Raw genomic sequence first — 24,955 nt, 5'->3', positions numbered from 1 at the left:
GCTTATATTCAAAAACATTTTCAGAGTAATTACGCATTTTTGGACAACGTTTTCAGCATCCTTTTTCTTTTTTCCTTACATATGTTTCTAAATCTGTGTTTGGAATCCAAATTTTAAATTTAATTACAAGCAGAAGAATATGCTTACTTAACATCCAATTTAATCCTAAATTACCCTGAAATTCATAGAGGCTCATGGGAGTTTAGGGTTGGAAGTTTCCTAAAGTTTATCTAATCCAGTGGTTTTCAAAGATTAATACGCTCTAGAATCATGTAGTTGTTCTTTGGGTTACCCTGGTGGCTCAAACTGTAAAGGATCTGCCTGCAATGCGGGAGAACTGGGTTCAATCCCTAGGTCAGGAAGATCCCTTACAGAAGGGAGTGGCTACCCCTCCAGTATTCTTGCCTGAAGAACCCCATGGACAGAGGAGTCTGGCAGGCTACAGTCCATGGGGTCACAAAGAATTGGCATGACTGAACAACTAACACATTTGGAATCACCTAGAAGACTTATTAAAATACAGATTGCTGGGTTTCACCCTCTAAGTTTTTGAATCCATGGGTTTTGGGGGTGGGGGAGGCACTGAGAATTTGCTTCTATAGCTAGTTCCCAGATCATGTTAATGTTAGTGGTCCAGAGGCCTCCCTTGGAGGATCACTCATCTAACCAACTGCTTAAATTTTACAGATAAAGAAAGTCCCAGAAAACTTGAAAAATTAATCCAATGATTCTGCCATAGTCAGTGACAAATGGCAGCGAGATTAGAAGACAGTTTTCCTATTTCCAAGTAGAATGCTCCTCTGATACTACTTTCTTATTCTGAAGTATATTCAGTACCATATGAGGCATTGATTAATAAGCTACAGAAAAAATAAGTCACAGCTGAGGAAAAGGAAAGACAACATAAACATGGTCTCTTCCATTCAACAAAATTAAAGACATGCAGGACCACACCAAAAATCGAATGATTCAGGTATTTCTTTGTGGCCACTACTCCCCTTTTGAAGTTCATTTCCCTCTAAACATCTAAGGACTTACTTTGCATTCTTACATTGCAACGTCTTTGTTGATAACTTTTCAGTAATTCCATTAAAGCAAATCACAGGGTTGTCAAATCTTCAAGGATCAGAAGATCATGAGTTGACAAGTAGCAGATGCACAGAAAGAAGTTTTAAATAACGTGCATTCATTCCCCATGTGGAGTAAAGTAGAATACCTATTACTCCATGATAGTAAAAACCAGCCGGGAAGTAACGAAGAATGGAGTTATGCCACGATATTTACCATTTCTCCCACTTTTATGCAGTGAAGAACCCAAAAATTCAGAAGAAAGAAAACCCTTAGATTTTCCAACAAGCTGTTTCTGTTTAAGGACAGAAGTTTCTGTTAAAATTTAGTATAATTGTGATGTCACTGAGCACAGTGAAAGCTGCAGGCAAACAGAACATTCTCATTGTAATACCACTACTGTAGGCATATTTGAAACACTATAGCTTCTTCAGACTATAATTATAACTGTTTGCTGCTTCTGTGGTTTCAAAGATAATAGAAGTTGTTCACAAAATTTACACAACACTGATGTGTTGCATATAAAATATAGACAGTCACGTGCAAAATATCCCATTATATATTTTCTCATAGAGAAAAACAGCTGAGAAACCTACAGACCATCAAATTATGACTCCAGTGTTTCATTACAAGCAATTAGACTCCGGAACCCAAAGGTACAACCAAAATGCTTGGTGTAATTTGGCTAATACCATTTAAGAGCTGGGCCACAGGTGTTTAAATCTGCAGAAAAGAAAAGTCCCGGTGGCTCTAGGGTCTTATTACTTTACTTTTAATTCCTTCCATCGCCTGCACATCAAAGGTGGGACCTGGGAGAAAATATATGTTAAATGAGGAGAGAGATTCAAAATTCCACTGATTCATTCCACAAGCACTGAGTGAATGACTACTCCGTGTCAAGCACAGTTCTTGCCTAAGTGAACTCAAAATCCAGCAGGAGAAGTGGCCATAAATGCATCCCTTGTCAAACATTGAACTCTGTTGTAAAGATATCAGTACAACCTGTTACTCATGTTATAGAACAGACTGGTTTTTTGTTCAGACTGGGAAATTAAGAAATAATTGCCAACAAATGACATTGATATGGGTCTAGAAGAATTAAAAAGTAGTTTCCATATGGAAAAGAAAATCATCTGATGGGAAATAAAGCCATGAAAGACAGGTTTGAGGTCATATCCCTTAGAAAATTAAGGAATTTGTACACTGTTTCCAACACAGTAGGAGACATGGGGAGTGTTTGAGAGCTCTAAGCCAAGTAGTTTCTGAGAAATTATTGGGGAGCACACCTAAAAAAGGTAGACAAAAAAGAAAAGACAACTTTTTGTAATGCTTGGATGACCTGTTATAATAATAGACTCCCTGGAAATCAATCACAAAGAATTCAAGGAGTTAAAGAGATTTGGAACAGACTTTTGCCCTGAGGTATCTGCAGATTTCTGGTGGCCTAGAACCTGAATTTCAGTGAATCATGAATTAGTGACAGGACACAAAACTGAGGCCAGAGCAGAAATAGATATCAACACAACAAGGTAAATGGGGAAAAAAAACAATAAAATTAACAACAACAACAATGAAAACTAAATGAAAATCAAAGATATGATATGCAGCACCAATACAACCAAAAGTTAGTTCTATGATAAGACTAATAAGGTACAAATCTCTGACAAGAGTAATCAAGGGGGAAAAAAGGGACAAAGGATGCAAAATACATGAAATGAGGGATGAAAGAGGGACTTAATTAGTGATGCAGCACATCCTAAAAAGATAGTATGAGAATATTATATCAACTTTGTTATAGTAAATTTACATTGATCAGTGAAATGGGCAAATTTCTAGAAAGATTTGTAAACTTACTTGTTCATGAAGACGTAGAAAATCTGAGTCACCTTAGAACTCTCCCAAGAAACTAAAAATATTGCTTTAAAATTTCTCCCAAAGAAAAGCAGCTTGTTGAAATTGTTCTATTGATGCATTCTGCCATGCAATTGAGGAACAGATTATTCCACTACTTTAGAGAAAAGAGAAAAAAGAAATACTCATTAACATAGGTAAAAACTAGCATATCCTTTATACTGAACCACACAGAGTCAGTTTGAAACAGAAAATTATGAGTCAATCTCACATAAAAATTATTAAACTAAGTCCAGGGATATACAAAGAAGACAACACATTATTAACAGATCATGATTATTCTATAAAAGTTGAGTTGATTCAACATTAGAAAATTATGAGATTGCTTTGTTATACTAAAAGATTAGAGGAGAAATCAAGGGACATAAACCTACACATCCATGAAGCTCAACAAACTCTAAGCAGGATAAGTACAAAGAGATTCTCACCAAGCACATCATGCCAAACTTGCAAAAGACAGAAACAAAGAGCAAATCTTGAAAATAGCACATGAGAAGCAACTCATCACATACAAGGGATCCTCAAAAAGAGTATAAGCTGATTTCTTTTCATAATCAGGGAGGTCAACAGGCAGTAAGATGACATATATAAGTGCTGAAAGAAGAAAATTGTCAACCAAGAATTCTGTATCTAATAAAATATCCTGCAAAAATGAAGGTGAAATTAAGACATTTCCAAGTGAAAAAATCAAAGGGAGTTTATCAGCAGTAGTCCAGCCCTGTAAGAAATGTTCTGTAAGTATCCTCATAGCTCAACTGGTAAAGAATCTGCCTGTAATGCAGGAGACCAGGGTTCAATTCCTGGGTTGGGAAGATCCCTTGGAGAAGGAAATAACAAACCATTCCAGTATTCTTGCCAGGAGAATCCCATGGACAGAGGAGCCTGGCAGGCTACAGTCCATGGGGTCGCAAGAGTCAGACATGACTTAGCAACTAAACCACCACCATAAGAAATGTTATAAAGTGTCCCCCAGACTGAAATAAAGTATACTAGACAATAACTCAAAATCATATGAAGCAATAAGGAGCAACAATAAAAAAGCTATACAGCAAACAATCGTAAATAGTAATGCATATTTGATGTGTAACTCCTCTTTTTCTCCCTATATTATTTGGAAGACAAATGCATTAAAGAATAATTATAAATAATCATAAAATTATGTTAAGGAGTGGGAGATAGAGTTATAAAGGAAGAGAGATTTGTATACAACTGAAGGATAGTCTAAACAAATTTTCACCTAACAAGTAATAACCAGTGGAGGGACCTGACCTATCAGTTGGTAAGACTTATTACAAAATATACTATTTAGGACACTGTGGCATTAGTGTGGAAATAATCCTATAGACCAATGGAACAAGAAAGAAATGCCAGAATCAGATCTACACACCTTGATGGAAACCTGATATATGAGAGAACTAGAATTGTCAATCAGTAGCAAAGGATAAATTTATCATTAAAATATGCTTGGACAAGTGATGATCCATATGGAAAACATTGTTATCTTCAACTATATAAACAATTAATCCCAGATAGATCAAGTACTTGAACTGGAAAAGCAAGAGTAAAAAATTTTAAAAATTAGAGGAAAATACATTTGCCAATGCAGGGTAATAAATAATTTTTAAATCAAGCAGAAAACATAAACCAAAAAGGGAAAGAGTAAAAAAGCATTGCTACTGTCTAGAATAAATTTTAAAATCTTATGAATTCAAATGAAAAAGTCAAATAGTCCCTTTAAAATGAGAAGAACCTATAACAAAAAGTTTTCCAGAGATGAATAGACAGTAAACATAGGAAAATATTTCTTAATGGAAATGACAATCAAGCAATGTGTATTAAAACTAGCATGAACTATAATGTTATATATAAGGTTATAATGTCCAAACAGAATGGTAAAAATTCAGAAGTCTGAAAATGCCAGATATCAGCAGTACGTGGAATAAAGGTTATACACAGCTGATGTAGAATAAAGTTGAATACATTGGTGAAACTACTTTGGAAAACAACTTGGAGTTGCTTGGCATAGGTGCATCTGTGCATGCCCAGCATTTCTAGGTGTATATTCTAGAGAAGCTCTTGAATACATGAACAGGAGCAAACGTATATAAGAACAAGTATAGTGATGCATATTTTGTAATAACAAATCAATCCAAATGTCCGACAGCAGTAGAAAAAAAAATTGAAATTCATTCTTTTTTATTGAGATACAATTGGTAAATAAATTTGTATGTTTCAAGTGTATAACATTGTGATTCAATATTTGTTAGAATGCAGTAGTATACAACAGTGAAACATGAATCCCAGATAAATCAACATAAATATATCTCTAATACTTAATATTGAGTCACAGAGTAATACATTATGATTCCTTTTATATAAAGTACAAAAGAAGGCTAAATAAAATAGCAGAGATTCAGATTTTTATAAGTATATGCACATATGATTTCTACTTAGATTAATACATGCACATACATGACAAACTTGAAGGAAAACAAGGGCTGGGGTTAGTTCACATAATTCAGGAAAGTAGTTACCTTCAGGGCAGAGGAAGGGGGCTTTCAACTGGGCAGAAACTCACAAAACATAGGCTTTCAAATACAAAGGTAATATCTTATTTCTTAAGCTGAATTAAGAGCAGTGATCATTTTGTTTTTAAAAAATGCAACTTCGGTATACTATATCCATTCTTTTAGTATGCTGTATTTCACTATATAAAGTATTATATTCACAATAGACAACACAATACTTTATAGAAGTAAAAAGTAAGTCTGAGTAGGAAAAAGGAATCGAGTCTAAATTTTAGGAAAATTATTCTGGTGGACATACAGAAGAGAGACATTGATGGTGTCTATTATCCCCATGGAGAATATGAGGTTCGAACCTGGGCAATGCCAGTGAAGGGCAGATTTAGAAGAGAAATGTTATGAATGTATCATTGATAGAAGAGATAAGAGAATTTGTTTACATTTTTAATTGAAGGATAACAGCTTTACAATACTGTATTTGTTTCTTATTACATTAACATGCATCAGCCATATATATATACATATATATATTGTGTATATATATACACACACACATATATATATATATATATATCCCCTCCCTCTTGAAGATAAGAGGATATTGATGTGTTTTGTCCCTGACTTAGGATGGTGACAATGACCAAGGAGAACTGTAGGAAAGCTCTATTTGAAGGATGAGAAAAGGAATAGGAGTAACCAATAGAAAAATAGACCCACCGAAGAACATCCCAAAGCCAAGTGAGGATTAGGTAGTTTGGAACAGATATAGCTCAATCACTGTAGAGTAAGTTCTGAAATCAACTCCTGGTATGCGAAGTACAGAAATATTTTTCTGAATTTGGGTGAAGGGAGAGGGTGTGGAATAGCAGCTGTGAGAAGTACAATAGGGAAAAATTAGAGACAGAAAGAGGACTGAACAGCAATGAGAGCCCAGCTGAGCTTGGACAGCATGAATCTGTAGGATAGACCTCTGGCACAATTCATGACCTTGAGTGATCATCAAGGTTGCAAATATTTTCATGTTCAAAACATACAGACATACATACACAAACACTCGTGCATGCACTCACACACTAAGTTTGGACTAAATAATTTGTTAGAGGTCTATCAAAAACCAGAGACCACAATACAGAGGAGACTATAAAATCCTTTATAATTAGGCCACATAATTGCCATGGATAACTATATTTCCATCTAGACACAGCTTCTTCAGGATTCTGGTTGGTCAGAATTTCCAGGAAAAGTTTAAAAAGGAAGGTTAGTGGAACAAATCAGAGCCCCCACTGCAGCAGTTAACTCTGAAGCAATAACTGATATTCACTCTCTCCCCGCTTTTCACTCACTTTAGACTTTCCTCCCCTTCGGTCTGCACTCTGGTTGGTCCAGGTGGCTTGACAGGTAGTTTGACCCAGGCCCTCATCTCTGGCCTCTTGTTTCTATGTCATTCTCAAGTCATAGTTATTGTATTTGCTCTTCACAGGTACCAATTACAGTGGGCGGGAGAGGCACACATATTTCCCATTGTGTAGCACAGCCCCACTTTTCTGAGATAATCATGGCCAGTTATAAGGAGAAGCCAGAGTGCTATGACAGTGACTTGTGTTTATTGCATTTTACTCTGATCCTTGATGGAAGCATGCTTATTTGTGAACTAGGACCTCAGGACCTACAGAGCCCAGTCTTGCAGAGACAGCAAGCACAGGCTGACCACGTGGGTTACTAGGAACGATGAAGAGGAAGATCGATCCTACTTCCACCCCTAAATTCCCAGACCCATCTGTTTTATCTATTGAGGCCACAGTACCATATAATGGTCTTAATTTCAGTTGCACAGCATGTTCTGAAGGGTAGCACTCCATTGCTTTAGCCTACCATCTCTAAGCCAGCCCCTCAGCTAGACTGTACCTTCAAGAAGCCATTCAATACATTCCATGATCTAATACCAGCTGCTGCATCTTATTTGCTGCAAAGTGGTCTCTTGGTCCATGGTAATGTTATGCAGGATTGCCTGTCAGTGACTGTAAACCACTCAGTGAACCCTCAGTGGGTGGTACTGGCTAAGGACCTCCAAGCAGAAAAGGCAAACCCATACCTGGAGTAGGATGGGATCCAGTCAAGAGGAAATACTGTAGGAAGAGTCTGATGTAGTCAATATCTAGCAAGCAGCTCACTGGTGTCCTCAAGGAATATTCCTGTATCAGGGTCTGACAATACTCAGTCATAACGGGAAATGTCGGCTCTTCAAGGATCCTGTTAACCGCTCTGCGACTAGGGAGCTCACTTCCCTTGTAGCATCTCCCACCATGAGCCCCAGCCTGTGGACACTCTACCACTGAGTGTGCCTATCATCACCAGCAATACCTTCCTTATTTCCTTGGTAAACTCAATGTCCTCCAGACCCTTGTGAAGAATTTGGCCCGTCGATAGGTTTTGAAGCCTCACGTGGTTAACTCACAGCAGCAGCTTCCTTCTCTGAGCCTTGCAATCCTCTCCTCTGCAGTGTCCTCCACAGGACTGTATGGCAGTTCCAGGACTTCTGCTTCGTTTAGTGTGTGTGTGTGTGTGTATGTGTTAGTCCTTCAGTCATGTCCAACTCTTTGTGACCCTTAGGACTATAGCCAGCCAGGCTCCTCTGTCCATGGAATTCTCCAGACAAGAATCCTGGAGTGGGTTGCCATTCCCTTCTCCAGGGAATATTCCTGACCCAGGGACTGAACCCAGGTCTCTCGCACTGTAGGCAAATTCTTTACCATCTGAGCCATCAGGGAAGCCCATTCATTTATTGTAGAAAAGTGCTATCACTCACCTCCAAAAACAACCTCAGCAGCATATTAGAACTGTCCTCCAAGCCCCTGTGAGAGTGTTAAATCCTGTGTCATTAGAGAATGGCCTATATTCTCCCTTGACCAGCATTATCTCCACCTCTATCTGATAATACTATGATGGTCCGTTCTCAGACAAACTCTCCTGCTTCTTTCTGGAACATGATAATCAAGTCCTGCAAATTGCTATCTTTTTTCCAGTCAGCCAGTGCCTTGATCTGACCAAAGTTATAGGCCAAGAGAGGACTTGAGGGAAGACCTGTCAAGGAGAAACATTGTCTTGTAAGAGACCTCTCTCATTTAAGGGTTCTTCATGTTCTTCAAGCAAGAAAAGAATCTAACTTCCATCAAGAATTAAGCCACCTCTACAGAACTGGGGGTTTTAGGGAAATAGATTCAGGGTTCTCATGCACATTTACCCCAAAATCCCTCCCCGGATCCCATTTGCTTCTTATTAGAACCTACCTTTGACACAGGACACGTGTCTATTCTGAGAATTCAGACTTCTCCTCAATTCAGCCACTTTTACAATTAAATATAAAGGAACCAAACAATATCTGATCATCAGCTGTGTGTGACCTTCTACCTCAGAAGATGAGAGCCTCAAACATTTACAAGAGGGCCTTCTGACTACCACTGTGCTTTAAACTATTGACTAATAGATCTGAGCCTGTCACTTTCTCTCTTCATTGGATCAATAGCCCTTAGCAATAGCCATCTAGTTCCACCGTCTTTACAATTACTATTTTCCCCTTTCTCTCGAATACCTGAGACTTTGTGCCAATTATTACATCCCTTCTACCCGTACTGTATCCCAGCTTATTACAGATGAAAGTATTCACAATGTCACTGCCACAGTGTAGCTAGGGTGATCAATAGCCTCCCTCCCAGCAGCTGGGGGGTGGGGCTTGGTGCACATTGCCTGGAATTCAACTTCAGAATCCCATCCTTAAAAGTTGCTTTCTAAGACCACATCTGCTTTCAGCTGCCCTAGGTTAAATTCCCTATTGCTTGCTCAGTTCTTTCTGGCTGTAGCCTGCCAGGACTGTGGCCCGCCAGGCTCCTCTGTCCATGGGATTCTCCAGGCAAGAATACTGGAGTGGGTTGCCATTTCCTCCTCCAGGGGACCCTCCAGACCCAGGGATCAAACCTGCATCTCCTATATATCCTGTATTACAGGTTAATTCTTTACCCATTGAACCATCGGGCAAGCCCTAGGTTCCCTAGAAGCAGAATCTAAGAGAGGACTTCTTGTTTGGGTTATTTATTGAATGCTCTTGAAAGAATGGGACTAAAGGCTACAGGAGAGGGCAGGGGGAGGAACTAAGGAAGGATGTGGTCTTGGCATTCATTTGTTTCCATAAGAAGTTCTGGAGTACACATTGTACCACAGAGTTGGTCAGTTTATGGCAAAAGGATAACACTTCTCTACCGCTGGGTCAGACAGTCATTGTCTATACAGGAGGGGCAGTGCTGGAAAGGGGCATGTAGACTTCCTGGTGAGGTGCACGCATGTGCGCCCAGTCGCTTCAGTCGTGTCTGACTCTGTGACCCTATGGACTGTAGCCTACCAGGCTCCTCTGTCCAGGAATTCTCCAGGCAAGAATACTGGAGTAGGTTACCATGCCCTCCTCCAGGAGAGCTTCCTAACTCAGGGCTTGAACCCATGTCTCCTGCATCTCTTGCATTTCAAGCAGACTCTACTCACTGAGCCACCTAGGAAGCCCTTCCTGGTGAGGTACCTCCTGTTAAAGAGTAATTCTGCAGGGAAGGCACATCTATGAATGGCTATCAGCCTATCCCCACAGCAGTCAGGAAGTGGACGTCTCACAGCATGCAAGGGATCCAACAGCATGGCACCAGCACCATCCACTTAAGTACTAAGTCTTAAGATACCTTTAGTGTTACAAACTGCAGTAAAACAGAAGAGTAATTCCATGAAATCAAACCACATACCTAAAGCCACGCAGTGATGTGCGGGAACCGGCTTCTATTAGCCCATAGGAGTTAATTATTCACATCTCTTCTCAATTGGGTATTCAGTGATGTCATGTTGGAGGCTTGAAATTGTCCGTGGTGGGAGTACTTACACTATGGAAACCAGCAAAAGCTACGCACCAGGCCCTTTTTTATGGGGGGGAGGGCGGTGGGGAGAAGGGAGAAGATGATGAAGTTGTTAAACATTTACCAGCACACTGCTGACATAGTGCAAGAATCGTTATTTCCAATTTAAGTATAAAAAAAGGTTAAGAAAGAGCAATTAAGTGACAGATTTAGAATTAAAATCTATTTCTCTCTGACTTCATCATATCAGGAATATTAGGCTAACTTAACATACATTTATTGAGTGACAACCATGTGCCAAGCATGGCTGTCACAAAGGCGCATTCTAAACCCACAAAGGAAATGGAATGAAAGTTCACTCTATGGGAAATGGAGAACATGATATCTTGGAAATTTAATTGAATTTCTTCTAGCTATTTTCATGTCTTTGAGATTTTAATAATGTTCTAAAGATTTTTCCCTTTCAGTCTGTAATATGAAGATTTTTTAAAATGTAATCTAAATGCCTCAGTTTATGAGATACATATGCAAAAGCACTTTGGAAGTGCAGAAAGCTTAATACAAATGGATGAATTGTTAATGAGAAAATCATTAGAGAAGATACCGCTCTTTTTCAAAAGGCTGAAGCAATAGATCCCTTGGAGTGAAGAGGAGGAGGACTTAACTGAGTCAAGGCCACTTTTTCGTATGGCTTTCAATCGAGGTGAAACAACTTCTCCAGGCTTTGGTTTTGACAATGATTTTTTAATGTGGTCGGAATTCTTCTGGTCCTGAAGAAAGGAGAAGCTCTTCTCTCTTCCAACATTTGCCTCCATCACCTTTTCAGAGCTGAAACTAGAGTTGTTCCGAAGAAAGTGTTTCAAAACTCAGGCTGCTTCATATCTTTCCATGTACATTCAGGGAAAGTTGTTGAGTTCAGGGCCATCATCTTTTTGGATGCTTGGTCGTTTGCTGATTTCAAGACTTTCATATTTCAAACCTCTGGTTCCTTGGTTTTCTTCTCTCACGTCTTTGACTGTAAGCTGCCTCCTCTCTGTCCCAGGCATCCTTGCTGTCCCCTCTTCCCACTCTTTCTGGCAGAACAATACATCATCATTGCAGTGCTGTTGGTCTCCAGTGCTGCAAACATCGATGGCTTTCGAGAGCAAGTATATTCTAATGGAAGAAGAGAAAATAAAAGATGACTTACTCTTACAATAGTGAAAGGTACAATCACAGCATTAGGAACAGTTGTAATAGCCGCAAAACTATGATCTGAGCACCTGACTGGTTCTTAGAGAAAGCAACACATGTATACACACAAACGTTCCCACGCAAACACAGAGAGAGAGAGAGCGCATATGATTATATACCTATTTCATAACTGAACAAAGAAAAGGCAACACAACTCTTTAAAGGGCTGTTTTGGGGAGTGGGGGTAAAATTTCAAAAGACTGCTCTCAAAGCATATTGTATATGAGAGACAAGGAAGGTTATAGATGAGAGACAAAGTGAAAAACAATTCACTTGCTCCAAGAATTTGCTGAACAATTTCATCTTGCTGAATTCCACCCATTCACACATGTATTTAGATCCTAACAATGACTGACAGACATTTGGAAAGCAAAAGTAAAAGTTGACCCGCAGACAGTTCAAATTTGCCATATGCTTGCTGTCACTGTTAGCAGTCTGTAGACCATCCTAATTTATGCTTCAGCAGATTAACCTGATGTATTTTAAAGACTCTGAATACCTGTTTATTTTTTGAATAAGGCATTTTATTTTTCCTTATTATTCATAAGTATGACAGCAGTGATAAATGAATAAGGGCAGATTTAAGTAGATGGAAAGGGGAGATAAAGGGTTTTTCCTCCTATGACCTCTAACAAATATTTTCCACTTAAATGATCGCCTTACTGAACAAATTCTCAAAAAATATACATCAGGTGCAATTTCAGAAATAAAAGTTCTTTCCTTCCACATAGCCTAAACAGAATTTTAAAAGGAACTTATTACTGCTTAAAAATCACTATACTTTAAATGGCATGTGTGTATGTATATGCAAATGACTAATCATATACTTTTTTTAAACTAATATTTGCGTTTTTAAATTTTGTTACTCTCTTGTGCATTTAAGCAATCAAATATCCTGTCAACTAGATGCCCTTTCCTTTTCTTTCATGAAACTACATTTCTTAGGCATTATTGTAGATGTAAAATATTTCTGATGGAAAGGGAAAGAATTACTATCACTTGTTTTAAAATTTGATACTTCAGTCCAAATCTACTCAATCTTTCCTCTTTGTGCCTTTGAGGGTAGGTCTTCAACTTTCCCAGTTTTAATCAGATAGCCCAGATGGTCATGCTTATGGTAAAAATATCATTAAGGACTGGATAAATAAAATAATTAAGAGATTTACTAATTAATTTTTAAAGATTCTAGATTTTGAGCTAGGGCTATAGATTGTATTACATAGGCTTTGTCTCTTTTGCTTTTAACAAAAGTGGTTAATAGTGGTTGGTGTGTGGTAATGCTCAGTAAGTGAATTTTAATTAGTTATTAATGGTTATTTACAAGTTATCATATGTAGTCTGCTTTTAAAGGTGCCATACTTATGTCAAAATATTCTAAAATAATGAAACCCACCATCTAAAACATGCATGGCCATTCATTATTTTAAAATAAAATATTCTGTTGCTTACATTTGAGCAAACTTTACTATTCACATATCTCTTCTGACAGTATTTAAAGTATGAAGCATGAACAGAGTTAAGTAACTACAGCAAGTCATAGAAATTACACGTGGAGACAGAATGAAATGGCTTAACTGCAGGCTTGTGCTTGTTGCCACACTGGTGGACAAAGCCGGTGGGACTAGGAGAGACCTGATCTGCACCTCACCCGACAACATCCACCTGGCTTTTTTTCACAGCAAAACCTCCTTGTCCTTTAAATTCTCGAGGTGAGGAGGGTAGGAATGATGCACCGGATTCATCTGAAGCACCAACAAGACTCTTGGTTCATCTGGAGAAGCGAAGGCCTGGGCAGCTGGCACCCTTCCACAGGGAGCTACAAACTCCACTTTGCCACATTGCGAGTCACCCCAGGCAGCAGATGTCTCGTAGCTGCCGCGCAGGTCTCCAACTCCACCACACCACCTGGACAACATATTTAATGTACTGAGGGTGCGTTTGTCGCCACTTGGGAAAGATTTTTTAAATTTTATTTCATTTTTCTCTCAACACCTTCCTGATTAGTGAAATTTGGCCTCAGATTGCAAAACTTTGTATTCAAAAATATAAGGGGGAAGAATCAAGACTCACATTTCTTCCCATCACCCCAATTCCCCACCCCCAAATCATTCTGGAAAAAAAAAATGCATCCATCTTCCGTATCATTACAATGCTCTTTTATTCTTTAAAAATGGAATCTTTCCACAGAGCAGTTCTGCTGAACCACTACGCAGAAAACTTATACAACGACCTGTGAGATGGTTCACCCTCCTGCTTGGCTCCAGCAGCACCAACTTCAACACGCCTCCACCACAACTTTAAACGGTGGGTGCAATCCTCGTAGAACATTATCTGGAAAACATTCTGACTTTTTCGGCTGCTAAAGTGATACTTACAGTACCGTTGTGTCTGTTTAGTTTAAAAATGAGGTTGATAACGATAATGCTTTTCCTAAGATGATCTTCTACTTTTTAATGATACCCGTAGTTTTCCCTACATAAATGACTAAATCCTTACAGAATCTCGGTCTTGATTAGCACTCCTGCTAGTAAAATTTCACATACTAAATCAGCACCAGCTGTAGCAAGAAAGAAAGAAAAAGGCAAGTGTAAATGTTCCATATGCCCCACCAAATTGGCATCTGTGTCAGTAACCCTTTTTTTTAAACTATTGTATACATACATTCTCTTAAGTGTTTTGTTCACAGAATACTGCTAACAAAATTCCTCTGTTGGCATCTCAAGGAAAGAGCCTGTCCTTGGTATAATTCAATGGCACAAAATACAATTTCTCCTTCTCTTCATGTGGTCACAGACACACCTGAGTTCTATGTATATAAGTTGCTTCAAGTTAGTGAACCTTTATTTTGACATCTGTTCCCTGTAATATGACATGGCAGTGCTCTTATAAAGCTGCTTTACAGTTGAAATTCAATTGGTAGCAATACCAAACAATGTTAGAGAGACAATAGAATTATTTTGGTCACCTGGAAGGTATCTCAGAGACCAGGCTCAAAACAAATAATCTGGAATGTGTTGACTGTAGAAAGCATTTGTGATCACTCTCATGTTGTCACTCTGGTTTTCTTCCCATCATGAAGTGTCTCTTCACAGAACTAAAGATGCATCAGAAGTAATCCCGAAGCTACAGCTAAGATAACATATCATGCCACTTTAGGTGGTTTTCTTATCCACTGGGACCTTACTGTCTGAAATCCAGTAGGTATAGTTCTTCAGGAACATATTTAAACCATCAACATGAATACCACAATAACCATCAGAAAGCTACAAGCATAGAAGAGTGTACTAATTAAATGTTTACATACAAAGAGTGTCGGTAGGCTATGGCCCAGAGATAGCTGTCTCACAGAGAGAGCTCTCTGGAACCTGGCTACCCTGGTAAATGCGTGCGTGCTCAGTGGCTTAGTCATATCCGACTCTTTGGGACTCCATGGACTGTAGCCCACTAGGCTCCTCTGTCCATGAGATTTATAATAGTGGAGTGGGTTGCCTTTTCCTTCTCCAGGGGATCTTTCTGACCCAGGGATAGAATCTGAATCTCCTGCATTGGCAGGGGATTCTTTTACTGCTGAGCCAAGAGAAGCCGGTTATCCTGGTAGACCACTGTATGTGGAAGAAAGAACACCCATTTCTTTGTGACACTCACTAATTCCTGATAATGTGTTCTCACAAAGGTTGATATTTTGTGTTGCTCTCGTTTACCTCCATGTCTACCTCTCTGGATTTAACTATAAACTCCTTGAGATAGTTTCTCTATAGTCCTTTATCTGTCTCACTGAAGTAGCAGAGTTCAGCAGATACCCAACAAATGTCTGTCCAAATCAAAATGGTTAAGGAATGCTCAAATTTTTGTTAGAATCTAAATGAACTGGTTGATGAATAGTTTACCGATTGGGATCAAGTGATCCAATTACATAAGGACAAAGGAAAATGGCTGAAAATTTCTTTTGTTTCCCTGAAGTTTTCCTACTATATAAACTCCCTTTCATCAAATGTTATTATATGGGTATAGAGATTTAGTTAAAGTTACTCTCAATAACTTTTTTATATCAAAGGGTAAAAATCAGAAGGCATTTTGGTGACAAGTTAAAAATCTCTTGGATTTTCTGAACCAGTTTACCTAAATTCTTAGCAAAACAATTAGAGAAGGGAATGTGGGAAAATTCACAACTACAGTATATTTTGCAGACTGCTTTTATAAAATATGAAAATTCATTCTCTTAGAAACATGGAGCTTCTTTTACAAGACAATGGCTTCTCTCTCTAGTACTGTTGCTAATCCAACAAAGCTGCTAGCCTCCTCCCATGGAAGCTGTGAATGGAATTCCCATAGTGGCAACTTTGAATGAGATGATCCAATGTTTATACACACGAAATTCAACTACACTTACCAACCGTATAGTGATCTTGCAGCTGTTATAATGATTATACTGAACTGATTCTTAAAACACTTGGTCATATTATAGTTGACGGTAGCAGTGGTAAAATCTGTATTTCTGCTAATCTATTGCTTCCAGAAAGTAAGCGCAGTTGTTGATATAGCTTTATGTTCCCAAATATCAGCAGAGTAATACAGAGTATGTATTTGTTCAATGACTCCTGAATACATGATGCTTTTGAACAACCGATTTCTTACATGGTTGCCTTCTTATTTTTTAGTCCTAGTCTGTAATTGGCATGTTTATTTTAATACAGTTGCATGGATGATAAATTACACACAGATATGGGATTTCTCCAAATGACAGACAAGTATAAAAATGAACTTGGAGAGTCAATCAATCAAGAAGTCCTTCCTGAGAACACTGTGTGTGCACGCCGTCCTACGACACTTCATAATGGAGAGTCATAGGCCCTGATGAATAAGAACAATCGCTGATGCAAGTCAGGACAGCATCAAGCTGGCATTCTGGTTGCTCTATGCCTGTGTCTCCTTGGTAAATATTTTGAATATCAACTTCGGTTTCTGATTGAAGGCAATTAGTGATTGTGCTGTGAAGACACAATGTGATTATCATCTTAAAAGAATTAGACAATAGAGGAATATGAAAAACAGGGTAGTTTATACAATGCCTACAGGAAGTTTATAGACAATGGTCGTGTTCACTAGGCAAAGTTCAGGAGGTGATGACGTGTGGAATTTTCATTTAGGGCACCCATCTTCAAGGCGGTGTCTGGACCAATCCTGTGTCTGGACACTGGGGACTGATGCCCGTCACTGTCATTGCCTTTTATAATTTCATAGGCTTTGCTAACCAAAAGCTACCTCACTCTCCGCAGATGCATGCCAGGGTACTTTGTGTGGGGTGGTTGCTTCTTAAAAGGCCACAGCCAGGTCACACACTATTTAAAACGCTACTTTATTTAAGACAACTTTCAAGTGTTCCTTCTCCCTTTGCTATCTATGATTGCCCCATTTCAGTTTGCCATAGAACAGCTGTTTCGATATCCAGCATTTATCCGTTCTCCACATGCATCCAGCCCAGAGGGATTGTTAAGCAGATCATTGTTTTAATTCTGGCTAGATTCCAGGTCCCCATTATTAGTGATCCTGTCTTAACATTTACTGTTCAGTTTGGCTCACAGGTGATGTTGATTAAATTGGATATGCCATCTGGGGTGGCTTTTCGTCTGGTAGGCACATTCAAGGCAGAGCATACCTACTGCTTCATTTGGGTCTGAAGCTTTACACCTCATGTGATGGCATTCTGGACATGGCTGTGTGCAACCTGGGCTTGAGTCCTGGCTTCTCCAGCTAGTAGTTTTTTTTGAAATTGGGCAATCCACTCCTCTATACGGGGCTTTACTTTTCTAATGAATAAAACAGAATCATCACTAATTCATTCTTTCACTTAGTTCCATGTTCATTTTTTAACCATTTACTAGGCAGCCACTATTTGCCTGAGAGTCTGCCGGGTTTGGAAAAATCAGAGATAAGTATAAAGAATATACTGATATTATGTGTATCATTTACAAAATACGTCTTTATGCAATAGACTTGAGCAAAGAGCTATGAAGCCTGGAGGGAAAAACAACAAAATCTATTCCCAAGAATCACAGGATTTCTCAAGAAGGACATGAGCATTGAGTTGCATCCTATAACTCAAGAGCTCCAAATCTTGCTTTTGTGCATCTCATCAATGAAAATATTCATGTGAGGATAACACATAACAATTTTATCCCTATGTCTTGGGTGAAAATGTCAAACATGTACAATTTTTTTTTTTAATTTCATCAGTTAATTTAAGTAAGCAAAGCAAACTTAACTACATGTGCTACATTCCACCTGGGATTGTTTTGAGAAGCAAATGGCATGATGTGTGAACCAAGTAAAATGCTGGAGAAAGCTTTTGAATCTGTGGGTGATGTTGCATGCCCTTCCTATCCCAAGAGGCGGTCCAAGGATTGAATTAGAACATGAATGTGAAAGAATATTGGAAATGTAAAGCATCGATAATAACAAGAACAATAAGAGTCAACACTGATTCCACTCTTACAATATTTGAAGCATCATCCTAAATGTTTTATATGAATTAGCTCATTTATTTCTCCCAACAGCCAATATCGTATGTTCTAAAGCTGAGCCATCTAAAGTGTTGACATCGCTCACACCTCTTTCAACTTTTTCATAGGGTTTGTCCTAGAATTACTTCACTTTTTACAGATGAAGAAATGAGGTACAGATAAAACTACACAATAATTTAAAAAATTGAAAATACAATACATAACCCAAAGAAAGGCAATGCCAAAGAATGCTCAAACTACCGCACAATTGCACTCATCTCACATGCTAGTAAAGTAATGCTCAAAATTCTCCAAGCTAGGCTTCAGCAATATGTGAACCGTGAACTTCCTGATGTTCAAGCTCGTTTTAGAAAAGGCAGAGGAACCAGAGATCAAATTGCCAACATCCACTGGATCATGGAAAAAGCAAGAGAGTTCCAGAAAAACATCTATTTCTGCTTTACTGACTATGCCAAAACCTTTGACTGTGTGGATCACAATAAACTGTGGAAAATTCTTCAAGAGATGGGAATACCAGACCACCTGACCTGCCTCTTGAGAAACCTGTATGCGGGTCAGGAAGCAACAGTTAGAACTGGACATGGAACAACAGACTGGTTCCAAATAGGAAAAGGAGTACGCCAAGGCTGTATATTGTCACCCTGTTTAACTTATATGCAGAGTACATCATGAGAAACACTGGACTGGAAGAAACACAAGCTGGAATCAAGATTGCTGGGAGAAATATCAATAACCTCAGATATGCAGATGACACCACCCTTATGGCAGAAAGTGAAGAGGAACTCAAAAGCCTCTTGATGAAAGTGAAAGAGGAGAGTGAAAAAGTTGGCTTAAAGCTCAACATTCAGAAAATGAAGATCATGGCATCCGGTCCCATCACTTCATGGGAAATAGATGGGGAAACAGTGGAAACAGTGTCAGACTTTATTTTTTGGGGCTCCAAAATCACTGCAGATGGTGACTGCAGCCACGAAATTAAAAGACGCTTACTCCTTGGAAGGAAAGTTATGACCAACCTAGATAGCATATTCAAAAACAGAGACATTATTTTGCCAACAAAGGTCTGTCTAGTCAAGGCTATGGTTTTTCCTGTGGTCATGTATGGATGTGAGAGTTGGACTGTGAAGAAGGCTGAGTGCCAAAGAATTGATGCTTTTGAACTGTGGTGTTGGAGAAGACTCTTGAGAGTCCCTTGGACTGCAAGGAGATCCAACCAGTCCATTCTGAAGGAGATCAGCCCTGGGATTTCTTGGGAAGGAATGATGCTAAAGCTGAAACTCCAGTACTTTGGCCACCTCATGCGAAGAGTGGACTCATTGGAAAGGACTCTGATGCTGGGAGAGATTGGGGGCAGGAGGAGAAGGGGACGACAGAGGATGAGATGGCTGGATGGCATCACTGACTCGATGCACGTGAGTCTGGGTGAACTCCGGGAGTTGGTGATGGACAGGGAGGCCTGGTGTGCTGCGATTCATGAGGTCACAAAGAGTCGGACACGACTGATCTGATAGTGTAGCACTATTTCCATCACATATTTCCCCTTGCTTCCATTCTCTCCCACAGATGTAACTCCTTTTAACATGTGGGATGTGTACTTCTAGTGTATTTTCAAGTTGTAGGAGACTTTGTAGAAACACTGGACAGAATATTATATGTACTGCTCTATATACTGCATATTAGATATCAAAAATTATGCAAATTATTCTGCAACCTGCACTGCTCACTTTACATTCTATCTTGGACAACTTTTTATGACGTGGGTCTACCTTATCTTATTCAAAGTCTGCATAGTGTTTCATTACATGGATATAGCATGACTTATTTAACCAATTCTTTAATAATGGCTATTGTTATTCAAAATATAGCTATAAGTGATGTCACTATATGTAAATGACCACTTGTATTTTTAGGATAAATTCCCAAAAGTACAATTATTGTGTCAAAGTGTAGATATATTTCACATTTTAATCCATATTACTAGATTGTGCCATAGAACATTTATAGCAACACACACTCCCACCAACAATATATGCTAATGTTTACTTCCTAATATTTACCATCATCTTTGGTATTTTGATAGACGACACAGAATCTGTTAGTATGTCTGTGACTCTAGATTCTGGATACTAGGTCATATATAGTGTCGTCTTCCCTGGGAATTGGAGACTAGTCAGACAAAGTAAGTTTGACTAGACTGATCTAAGTGAAAACAGCTCGAGTATGGCAACCTACACTGCTGAGGAACTAACAGTAGTTATTGCAACAGGAGTATGGCCTTAAATGGAGGTTTTAATACTTTTAACAAAACTGGACCGTATCTAGAGTAGACAGATAAATCTAGACACATAATGCTCAGAAACCCAGTGTAAACCAGCAACAGCCCTATGGGACACATGTGTCTTCACTCCCCACTTTCTGGTCCTGTGTTCGTGCGTGCCAAGTTTCTTCAGTCATGTCTGACTGTGCAACCCTATGGACTGTAGCCCACTAGACTTTTTTGTCCATGGGATTCTCCAGGAATGAATATTGGAGTGGGTTGCCATGCCCTCCTCCAGGGGATCTTTCTGACCCAGGGATTGGACCCCCATTTCTTAATCTCCTGCATTGGCAGGCAGGTTCTTTACCATTGGTGCCACCTCTGGCCATAGGCAAAGGCAATTGCCATTAGGACTCCACCTCTGAATCCTTCACAATTCAGTCTCTCTGATCGCCACTCCAAACTCAATAGAGTAGACACATTAAATATAACCTATTTGGCATTGCTGAGCTGCACAGTGGTTTTGCCAGAAAAAATGGAATCAAGAAGATACAGAATTTTCATCAGGATGTATTTTTAGAGGAGAGAAGAAAGTGCAGATGACATCTGATTACAATATTCAAATCGTCTTTAAGAACCACCTCCGAGGGACTTCCCTGGCAATCCAGTGAGTAAATGGTTAAGATTCCAGGCTTCCATTGCAGGGAGTGTGGGTTTAGATCCCTGGTCAGGGAACTAAGATCCCACGTGCCTAATGGCACACAACACACCAGGAAAAACAAAACAAAAAGCAAAAAATCCACCTCATTCCTGAATCAAAGATGGGAACAAGTTAGGTTGAAGCCTAAAGCCCTGGAGTGATTTGTGGGTGTGCCTAATGGAAAATAATAATAGTTGATACAGAGAGATTCTGGCCAGAATATTGCTGGTGATGAAGACAAGAGTGATGTCAAGACAGCGACATTCATCTTGATTTCTTAAGACTACTAGGCAAATGGAAATTCTGTATAATGTTGTATGGAATTTCTTCAACAATATATATTTCAGTAGAAAAAATTTAATTTGTTGTCCAAAATTTTTGACATTTTCCTTGATATTGTATTAGTAAGGATGCTTAATGCTAGCTACTATAACAAATGAAATTAAAAGATGTTTTATCTTTGGAAGAAAAGCTGTGACAAACCTAGAGAGCATATTATAAAGCAGAGACATTACTTTGCCAACAAAGTTCCGTAGAGTCAAAGCTATGGTTTTTTCCAGTAGTCATGTACAGATATGAGAGTTGGACCATAAAGAGGCTGAGTGCTGAGTGCTGAAGAATTGATCTTTCAAACTGTGGTGCTGGAGAAGACTCTTGAGAGTCCCTTGAACAGCAAGGAGATCAAACCAGTCAATCCTAAAGGAAACCAATCCTGAATATTCATTGGAAAGACTGATGCTGAAGCTAAAGCTCCAATATTTTGGCCACCTGATGGGAAGAGTTGACTCATTGAAAAAGACTCTGATGTTGGGAAACATTGAGAGCAGGAGGAGAAGGGGGCAACAAAAGATGAGATAGTTGGATGGCATCACTGATTCAATGGACATGAGTTTGAGCAAGCTCCGGGAGATAGTGAAGGACAGGGAAGCCTGGCATGCTGCAGACCATGGGGTCGCAAAGAGTTGGACAAGACATAGCGACTGAAACAACAACAAAAACATAAAAAATAACCCCCAAATCTCAATGGACTAACATAATAAAATTTATTCCTTGCTCACAAAATAGTTAAAAAGGCTTTCTGAGGGCCTCTTTCAAGTGGTGACTACGGGATCCAAGCTCTTTTGTATGACTTCCACACATGATCTCCATTGCTACTACTGAAAGAGAAGAGAACTTGTGAAAGATCACATGGACACTTTTCTGTCCAGTTCTGGAAGTGTTGTATATCATTTCCATCAATATCTAGTTGGCCAGGACCTAGTCACATGGTCCGACCTAAAGGAAGCTGGGAAATGGACTATCCCTGTGTGCACAGAAAGAGAAAATGGAATTAACAAGAATCTAACCAGCTAGTCTCTGTCACAGGTACACAACCAAACCCAAGAATTATACTCTTCTTGGTAAACTTATCTGCAATACTCTTTAGAATTTTGGAAGGAAGACTATTTTGCCATATTTCAATGGATTCTCAATACCACATAATTAGGGATGAAATTGTATTTGGGATATGAATGAACTCAGAGACTCATAGATCTAAGACCTGGAAGTGATCTTGAGACTTCCTGGTTGAATTCACCTCTTTAGGTAGGTAAGAGGTGCTCTCCAAAGACCCTTTTATAATCATTGGGAATTTCTTTAATGATTTTTCTCCAAAGACATTGTATTCAGAAATAATTTGTTTACCAAACCACATTTACTGAACAGTAGTATTTATTTTTCCCATGCATTATTAATCAGAAACATAAAACTGCAAGTCAAAAGTTCTGAGCCCAATATGAAGTCTTACACTCAGCTGATGTAAAAAAGTCAGCCAGAAGCAAAGAAACTGGAGTTCCAGGGAGTCTGTGTGTTATTTCAGTATTGTTGAATGAATTCGGTTCAGTTTAATAGCTCAGTCATGTCTGATTCTTTGCGGCCCCATGGACTGCAGCACGCCAGGCCACTGTCCATCACCAACTCCCAAAGCTTACTCAAACTCATGTCCATTGAGTTGGTGATGCCATCCAACCATCACATCCTCTGTTGTCCCCTTCTCCTCCGCCTTCTATCTTTCCCAGCATCAGGATCTTTTCCAATGAGTCACTTCTTCACATCAGGTGGCCAAAGTATTGGAGTTTCATCTTTAACATCAGTCCTTCCAATGAATATTCAGGACTGATTTCCCTTAGGATGGACTGGTTGGATCTCCTTGATGCCCAAGGGTCTCTCAAGAGTCTTCTCCAACACCACAGTTCAAAAGCATCAATTCTTCGGCACTCAGCTTTCTTTATAGTTCAACTCTCACATCGATACATGACTATTAGAAAAACCATAGCTTTCACTAGATGGACCTTTGTTGGCAAATGTCTCTTTTAGTATGCTGTCTAGGTTGGTCATAACTTTTCTTAAAAGGAGCAAGCATCTTTTAATTTCATGGTTGCAGTCACCATCTGCAGTGATTGAATCATGTCTCCCAAATTCTGTTGGTGGAGCTCTAACCCCTGGTGTGACTGTATTTGTAGACAGTGCCTTTTTGGAGATGATTAAGGTTACGTGAGGTCCTAATCCTATAAGGCTGGGGTCCTGACAACAAAAGAGACACTAGAGATTCTCTGTTCACACACATAAGAGAGTCATGTTGAGACACAGCAAGATACCACTGCTTATAAGCCAGGAAGAAAGGTCTCTTGAGAAACTAGCCCTGCCAGTACCTGGATGTTGGCCTTCCAGTCTCCAGAAAGAATTGCTATTCAAATAACTCAGTGTGTGGCATTTTCTGATGGCTGAATTAGCTGACTAAAACACTCAGTTAAAGGTATAATTTCCATTGTATCTCTTGAAAATATACCTCAAATGCTCACTCTGTTCTAGTCAGTTGTGATCAGCAGCAAGTGTATTTTCTATCTTTTTATAAATAGCCTTGCTTATCTGGGGAAATAGTATCTCAAATTTTATTTCTTCTGGGTGTAACTGTATCAAAAAACCCTAGCTAGAAGAATTAGCTCCATAAGCATGCACTTATATAAGACTTGGTATTTATTTGTTTCTTGTTTGCTTGTTCTTCACTATACTGTCTCACCTACTAGAGGTTCAAATTCTAGCTTTCATATTCTCTTAGGCAATCATTGTATACAATTACACATGTACATTAAATGATGTGAAAACTTTCAACCCGAGTTATCATTTTCAGATTCATGCAGAGAATGAGAAAAGAAATCATGATAATGAAATAAAACATTTAGATCTGCCACCAGGAAATCATTTCCTCATCCTTTCAAACAAGAATCAGTACATATAGGTTCAGAACAAGTGACTGAGGCAACAAGCCAGGGTCATTTTTTCAAAGGCTTGAAACCTTATTTTGCAAAGAGGTGCTGGTTATGGATACATGCCACACCCCTCTCTCCCTCCTATTCCATGTATGACTCTCATACTTGCATTTCATGAATCTGCTTCCCTGTGACCATCACAGACTTAAAGAATGTGAAGACTGTTAGAAAGCAGGATTTAGCATCCCCATTTTAATAATAAATACAAACACACACTTACCCAGTACGTTTTACGCCTGCCTGCAACAAAAACAGCTGAACAGATTGTGATGAAATTCAGAGACTGACAGTCTGACAAAAAAATCCCTTTTTGTCTAAAATCTGGCTTCCATAGGTTTTTGCAAATCTAAATATTTGATTTTGCACTGGAAAAGGAGCCAGTCTTATGTACAATTTATAAAATAAATGTGTAGATACATGTTTTAAAATCTCCAAATTTTGTCAACACATACTGTCCAACTTGAAAGACTTTTCTCCCCCATTTTTTTCCCTATGACTTGGGTGTATTTTTCTCCTGCCTTTTAAGGCTTTAACTATATTTATCTA

General features: G+C 38.9%; 1 protein-coding gene across 5 annotated transcripts in view; it reads right to left on the bottom strand.

The window, feature by feature from the left end:
- Positions 1-4,775: 4,775 nt before the first annotated feature.
- Positions 4,776-24,955, bottom strand: part of GTDC1 (glycosyltransferase like domain containing 1) — a 494,398-nt gene continuing 474,218 nt past the window's right edge. For 2 of the 5 annotated variants that reach the window (XR_011569552.1, XR_011569554.1), the window contains one exon: positions 4,776-11,545. The gene's annotated coding sequence lies outside the window, so the exon portion shown is untranslated. The remainder of the gene's footprint in view (positions 11,546-24,955) is intronic. The other 3 variants (XR_011569543.1, XR_011569538.1, XR_011569545.1) reach the window with 3 other exon arrangements.

Source organism: Bos indicus, chromosome 2 (assembly GCF_029378745.1).
Source record: "Bos indicus isolate NIAB-ARS_2022 breed Sahiwal x Tharparkar chromosome 2, NIAB-ARS_B.indTharparkar_mat_pri_1.0, whole genome shotgun sequence".
Lineage (NCBI taxonomy): Eukaryota > Metazoa > Chordata > Mammalia > Artiodactyla > Bovidae > Bos > Bos indicus.
Note: the sequence above shows the minus strand (reverse complement) of the source record. Positions and strands in the feature narration are given on the sequence as shown.